Source organism: Channa argus, chromosome 21, assembly GCF_033026475.1.
Source record: "Channa argus isolate prfri chromosome 21, Channa argus male v1.0, whole genome shotgun sequence".
Classification (NCBI taxonomy): Eukaryota; Metazoa; Chordata; class Actinopteri; order Anabantiformes; family Channidae; genus Channa; species Channa argus.
This window is the reverse complement of record NC_090217.1, coordinates 7,348,460-7,356,295: the sequence shown is the minus strand read 5'-3', so window position 1 is coordinate 7,356,295 and position 7,836 is coordinate 7,348,460. Positions and strand designations below refer to the sequence as shown.

At 40.5% G+C, this 7,836-nt stretch overlaps 1 long non-coding RNA gene across 2 annotated transcripts; it reads left to right on the top strand.

Moving 5' to 3' along the window:
* Window positions 1-4,262: 4,262 nt before the first annotated feature.
* LOC137106955 (uncharacterized) lies at window positions 4,263-7,675 on the top strand. 2 transcript variants are annotated; one of them, XR_010912048.1, is made up of 3 exons: window positions 5,972-5,986; window positions 6,251-6,479; window positions 7,116-7,675. It is a non-coding gene; the product is annotated as an uncharacterized lncRNA (long non-coding RNA). The 2 variants fall into 2 exon arrangements; XR_010912047.1 differs by having other exon boundaries at window positions 4,263-6,479.
* Window positions 7,676-7,836: the final 161 nt, after the last annotated feature.

The following is a 7,836-nucleotide window of genomic DNA, read 5'->3' as shown; positions in this document are numbered from 1 at the left end:
AGTGCAAAGTCATGTTCAGTGTTGCTTTTGCACTTGTTTTCAGAACATCGACTAAAGCTCCATGTGCAAATACTGGATTAAACATTTAACATGTATACACGTATAACATATATTCACACATGCTGGTATGGAACTCATTCGGCATCCGACCAATTTGCAAAAACAAATAGCTACAAAAAAAATTTCTGGCACATTCTGTAAAATTTACAAAACAAACACATGCATTTGAACGTAAACATTGCTTGAGCTATACCCGAGGGTGTAGTTTCCAAATAACTCACCTCTCTGGGCCTAGACCAGCCTGGATGCGTGTGGCGTTGTATCTCTGGGCTGCAGTTTCATGTCTATAGCAGTGTGAGGTTTGCCGGACACAATGTTCAGCTCCCAGGGATGAAACATTGGTATGTGATGGCTGAGGGTCCCCTATGATTCTGCTATATTCCACCTGCTGGCTCTCCCCTGCACCAAAGTGCTCATAACCGTACCCCTCCATCCTCTGTCCACAGTCAGTCTCTGAATCCACTGGCCCTGCAGCCTTGTTGTGCAGCCCTTCAGTGGTTTTCTTGAATAGAGGCTGAATGTCTAAATTCAGTGAAAATATCCATGTACTGAAGGTCACATTTCTATCGAAACAGAAAAGGCTGATGTCTTGAAACCCTAAAGTTATATGAGCCTCATTATCCAAGTTTTGTTAAATAGTTACAATGTGGAAAAAAACTCTGTAGTTGTTTCTAAATATTCTTATCTGAATTCCAGGGTCTGCTGCTTCTGCCTTCCAGACTAGACACAAGGCTGCATAGGTGTTCCCACAGAGAAAAACAGAAAAACAGATCTGTTACAGGCTACTCGGTCTGCCCCTGAACAGGATGCACCTGCCTACACACACACACACAAAAAAAAGGACCAACCACCTCTAGGCGTGTCAATAGAGGCCATCACCTTGGAGATTCTCCCACTGAGAGGGTGTCACCGTGGAAATGACGCTAGCAGCACGAGCGGTGTTGTGAAGTGGTGGCTGTGCCGATGCCTTTGAAATCTTAGAGAAGAGTTGCTGTCACAAAGTATAATAAAGACAGAGAAGAGCACAGCTGAGCTCCGTACTGTACTTTCAGATGGGATAAAGCAGTCATTGCCCTGAGCGTTTCTCTACTACAAGTTGAATGGGTTCAGTGGTACCATCCTGCTGAGTGCTCCACGAGGCTCTCTCTATATCTTACTCCCCTCTCTATATGTGAGTTAATCCTGCTTTCTATCAGTGGGACCACAGCACTTTCACAAAGAGGATTTTGGAATTAGAATGGACGGCAGTAGAGTTGAGCTGCGCAAAGAGAGCACTACGTTCTTACACCACAAACAGCCAGCTCATGGCTGTGGGGTTGTTATTTTTATTTGGCTCAGTGCTTTCTACTAAAACCAACAAATGTAACATTTCAGTGCAGTGTCAGGACCAGATCCCACAGGTATAGTTTGTACTGCTTCTCTTGCAGGCCTCACAGTCAGAACATGCTGGTTTACTACAGCTAAATACGCCGGGGGCTGTTTAAAATGAATATATACAGTAAAAACAGCTGATAAAGCTTGCACCAAAGTGTCCCTGTCCAACTTTTGCAAAGCTAAGAGGATTCCCCTCCACTCACACACACATATGCACTCAAGGGGGCCACCTCCAGGTGACTGACTGTTTGTGGCAGTCAGTGAGACGTTAAGATGGAAAATCCTCTTAGCCAGTCCTCTGGGGCACTCCTAAGTCCGCCACTTACAAATCACATTCATCTCCAGCACATCCTAATGGAAACCCCTCACCCACACTGAACATGACAAATCATTCAAATGATGTGCACTATCAAGAACATCTACTGATATGTAACTCGTGGGTTTCTGTTGGACTATAATTTTTCATAACGTGTCTGGCATTAAGGGGCTAGAGTCACAAGAGGGACAGGAGGGACTCTGAATTTGACATGTGCATGTCCTCAGGTTGTCCAAGCCCATCCCCCTTTAATTACATTTATCACAATGACTGTCATGTGCACACAGCGGGTACTCATTGACTGAGCGGAGACAAATCAGAGTCATAAGATCTAACCAACCATTCGCCACAAGAGGGATTCTGTGTGTGTGTGAGTGGGAGTGAGTGACTAGCAACTTTAGCGGTAATCGCTCCAATGATCTAAATACATGTCTTGGTAACCGCATCACAATAACTGGATGTCCATGTTTTACCCTCTTTCTAAGCAATACTCTGCACCAGAACTGCAACTACTGTCTCATGTATGCAGTTTGTAGGAGAGTTGGATCGAATCCCACCCCACCAGGTGTGGCCACAAAGGGCTCATGCCAAATCTGGAAGGGACAAGCTGAAAACTTTAGATTTTTTCAAATTAAACACAAAATTAAAACAACCGCAAAGTTTCGGAACAAGGAGGACGGAAATGACCAAAAACAGATTGACATTAATTTACAAAAAAACAAAAACAATAGCAAAAAGAAAGGAGTAAAAACAGACCAAATATCCCCAGACAAATGACCACAAACAGACTGATTGATGAATAGTGTGAGTGGACCTTCTATTGGTTGTGCCTGGAGGCCTGGAGGCCTATTTTCTCCATAATCTCATAATCTGTCAAATGACTAAAGTAAATAATCTGCCCATTATTCTTGGGCTAAGATGGGAGCTGGAACAAAGTGTGACAATGAGGACAGCCTGGTTTATAACCAAACAAAACTATTAGAAAAATCTTATTGGTATTAATCATATTCCCAGTACTCCAACGCTTGTGATAATATGATGGATAGCCTGGTTTCCCATTTTACCTTTTTTCCCCATTTTACCTCCACACTTAAGTGGTAAAAAAGTTAATCTAGTCGGCTATGGAAAATGCTCATTATAGTACAGCATGACATGATAAAATATAATATATAATACTTTTAAATCACTATTTTGTAGTTTAAATTTTCACTTTCACTCAAATGTAATGGTAAATTTCCAATCCTCAAGTTATGCTGCTGTCTGTCTTCAGACTGTTTTCTGTGCTCATAACTGTCAAGCACTGGCATCTAGAGGATGAACTGTGTTATTGCCTCAAACAGTCCTAATTTCCTGGGTAATTGAGTAACTTTTGTATGTTAACCATTGCCTGTAAAGGACCACAACATGCTCATGACCTCATTTTCATTGAATACTCGGCAACACTTTATTCCTCTTCACAGTATTGGTCTCTATGTTTTATAGTGCATACAGAGCAATAAAGTTAAAAGAAGTAAGTAATACACTCAGTAAAATGAAAACCAGATGATTGTGTGTGTGTGTGTGGGTGTGTATGTGTGTGTGTGTGTGTGTGTGTGTGTGTCTGTTAGTAATTAACCTACTGGCTGCAAGTCAGTTGTAGCTGTGGGAATAGAAATTTCTGGCAGTTTGTGAAAAGTTATCTTCAGTTCCCAGACTCTAAAAGCTGCTTATGCAACTCTCTGCTTTTTTTACCCTCATAAATCTCTCTAGATTAGTCTATCATTTGTAAGAGCGTGGGCTTTCCTAATGTTTGCAGAATCTGCAAATTTATGACTCATAAGTTGCAGTGATAATGTTGTGAAAGTAAAGATCTTGAGAGGTTTAAAACTAGTGTAGGAAACATAGCTAGGCTTTACTCATTAGTTTATGCTGTCTTTGCTGTTATACCCTCCAGTGAACTTGACTAGTTGCTTTCTGGGCTGGAGTTTCCTCAAAACCCTGTGATAAGCCTCAGAGGAAGTGAAATCATGATTAGCGTTACTCTGCTTTGTTCTTTCGGGAATTTTCCAAAGTAAAAGTTGCAAAGCAGCATGTGACTACATTGGAAATTCCGACATATCTATTTAGCTTTCTGACAAAACACTACAGATCTTCTAACAAGTTTACACAGTGTGGATGATGCAGGTCTGAGCAAGTCTGTTAAGATATGTGCATGAGATTTAGTTGAAAAAAATGAAAAATGAATACAATGCATCCCCTGATCCTCACTCACTCTTCTACTCTCACTCAGTGAAAACATGTTGCTCAACATTTCCCTTTATCTTTAAATGGCAACTTCACATTTTAGACAGAGACTTTATTGTCTTTTGGACAGATCTTAAATTAAGAACTGAAAATGTGTATTCATGATATCTTATCACTTTTAGTTACGGGACATAGATCTATTAAAGAAAGATTTTTCTACAAGTGCTTCATGTTGCATTTCTCTTATGAGTTGATGAATTATCCCAAGAAAACTTTAAATGACCTGAAATATATGTACTGTGGCCAAACTACAAGAACATATTGGTACAGAACATATTGCACTAGCAGTGCGTCTTTAAGGATGACAATGGTTGCTTAGTCAGTCAGTCTGCCCACTGGTTTGCACCACATTGACATTTCAAAAATATTGGATGAATTTGCAGAGATTTTTGTTCACATTGGCCACTAACTTTAAGCCTGACTTTGCCATCTACTGTCCCCATGAGGTTGACATTTGTAGGTTTTGATGAAGAATCTCAACGACCCTTAGGAATACTCCACTTTTTTATTTTCGGACTCCTACAACACTGCCAAACTCTCAACAAACTGTTTACAAGCATCATGTTTGATGCAGCAGAACTAAGGTTACTGTCATGTTATTACATCATCTTTCCTGGGTAAAACTTTGCATCTACAGTATATTAGATCCAGCTGTGCTGTTCTCTACAGCCGTAGGGATGAAAGCAAGCATCAGATCAGCACTGGCTGCAGTGCAGAGATATTCACTTCTAAATGTTTTTAAGTGAGCTTCACTCTTCAGTTCAGTCATTCCTGTTCACTTAGTACCTTTTTTAGCGTTCTTCTTTTTGTAATTTAATTATGACTAAATATCTTAAGGGCTGTTTACAGATTCCCCGTGAGCAACAAGTATTAGCAAATTTTTCTCATATATGCAGAACTACTCCTCAAAACCAGTAAATATTGACCTTTCGTCCAGTACAGTCAGCAGACACCAAATATTAGGTTTATGACTAAATTCTTGAGAAACTTACCAAATTCCTGTTAGAATCAGCTGTTGGATGTAACTATTCTGTCACACTACACTAAGGTGCTCACAAGGCCCTTAGCATGGCTGTATTCTAGCCATTGTTGTGTCCATAGTGAATTTCAGTTGTAAAGGTATTAAAAAAAAATAAGTTCATACTTTCCACAGTCATCGTACAGATGTAAAACTCAACAGCCATCAACCAGCAGCCTGAATTACTGTGGAGGACAAGGGTCTGCATGTCCACTCTGAGCAGTCTGCAGCTACACAGTCTTTGCACAGTAAAATGCGATACACTGTGTACAGAGATGGTAGAAATACACATACTCAATAGTCTCATAATAGTGCAAATATTAGTCTAAAACATTCTAAACTACAGGTACAATTTCAAATATTTTACCCAAGTAAAAGTACTAAGCAGATTGTCTACATTTGACCTAAAGTACATAAGTAAAAGTACTCCACTAAGAAAATTGTTCATTTTAAACACTACTGATTGGGGTAATTTTGCCAAAATATGTACAGTCATTGATAAAACATAAGTCACAAAGGTGAAGCTGATTTTAACCACTTTATGCGCTGACAGGAGGTTAACCCATAATAATACATGCTTGTTTATTAGTTCATATTATTTTTAGAAAAACCCGGTGTATGCCCTCATTTTCTCTCTTCTCTTAACTTTTCCTGCCCTTTATTGCGTCCATGTTTCCTTCACTTGTTTCTTTCCCCCTGCGTCTTTTCACCTCCCACTAAAGATGTATTCAAGAAAAAGACACGATAAAAACGGGAAATGAGGAAACGTGTTTTTAGGGAAGTGACACATCCTTTCCTTTGAACATTCATCTGTAGGATTGTGGAGGCTCCGCTGAATTATCTTAGTCAGACACTGTCCAGAAATTATTAGAACGGGGGTTCCACTCTTAGATAGAATCCTCCGGCTTCTGATTGGCTGAACACACCTGACACAGGTAATCGGCAACAGTAGGTAGGGCAGGGACCACTGCTGTAGACTAATGTGTTCCGAGAAAATCATATTGTAGGTGTAAAATAAAAAATAAAAATATTAGCGACGGAAACGACATTGGAGCGAGTTTTACATGTCACAAGCGTTAAAACTCAATCTGGAAATCCCTGGACTCTCTTAAGGCCAACTACTGTTTCTAGACAGGAAATGTGTGTTCTTTCATCGTGATGTCACTGTTCCGCCTATTAAAATACTCCTTGATATGCAGAAACACAGACGAACACACACCATTTGTGTCTCAGCTCCAGCGAAACGACGACTCTCTCCCAGCAGAAGAACAAAAAAAAAAAAAAACCTGCGTGAAGTTACTGACGGACTGGAAATTGTTCCACTTAATTGTACCTTTACCTGAAGCTGTGTTGTTTGCAGGAGAGCGCTACAGTTTTGTCATACAGGAGAAAACAAGGACTGAAACCCGCGGAACCGGACGAGTCTCGGTGAGTAGTGCCTATGGACGGACTTGAGTCCTCGTTGTGGATGTGTGTGTGTGTGTGTGTGTGGTTCGCGCTGGTGGAGGATGAACTAGCAGTCTTCTGTTTTACAGGGTCTAAAGCCATGTGCTGTTGGCTGCTTCCTGCAGGCTTCTTTGCTAACGTAGCGCTTTCGTTTTTGACGGCTCGAATGTAAAGTGTAAAACGCGTCTAGCCGTGTAACAGTTGTGGCGTTCAGTGACCTTTACGTTGGCAGAAGGACAACAATTGTAATACATGTTGTACAGCCATTTTAACAGCAAGACACCAATAAGAATTTGTCCATCCATATGCATGACTTCACTTCACACTTATGGAAAACTGATCTGCTTCCCTCTTATAGTCGTTCAGTGTAAAAACTTAAGTTATCACTGTCAAAATTGACGGTGCGCATCATTGTAAATTAGATTTTTTTTTTTTTTCCCCAACAGTGCGCAAACGCACAACCAGCCTGCGCTGTTTGGTTTTTCCTGTTTTTGTTGGGTCGAGTTCCTTTTCTAGTTTAACAGAAGCCCTTTTATATTAATCTATGAATAGCTGGACTGAAATGCCTTGTGCACGTACCGATGCCAATTTAACAATCATGTTTTCTTTCCCCTGCAGCAGATTCAAAATCGGAGCCATGGTGGCAGCAGCAGTCCTCAAACTGTATTTTATTGGCACTGCACTGACTTTCCTTGCGGTCCTTTATGGACTAGTTGACTCTTTTGGTGGACTGATGTACGTCCAAGACCATGACTACATGCTGTACATGGACCATCAGACGCAGAGGGAGCTCACGTCCAGTAACCACAGGAAAGGATCGTCTGTGACTAAAAACATCGGTTCATAATGGCGAAATTTGCCCAGAGGGCTGCTGGATGGATATGTTGCAAGAGACTTTGCATTGCTGATTCTTCTTACGTTTTTGGACAAGCCTGGACTTAAAATAAGCACTGCTTGATGTGGCTTTACTAAGGACCTTTTAAAGGCATGTATTAGTGTGTTGTACCTCGCTCCCTCTGCTGTCAAACAAAAGCCTTTGATAAAACACACAAACCTAACAAGTGTAACAGCACTACTGAACAAAGAATTGCACTAAAATGTTTTGTGAGGCCAGTATATGCATTTTCTAAGGATGTGTTTTATATTTTTTATTTTTAATAAAAAGCAATTAAACTCAATTAGTGTATCGTTCTATTCAATCACAATCTCTTCTAGAGACCAACAAGACAGAGCACTTCCAACAAAGTTTATGCTGTGTACAAGACGTTTCATGCTGCAAAACTTAGGACAGTCCTTCTTCTCTCTTCCCGTGTCTGATTGCACTGTGTGTAAAGTCAGG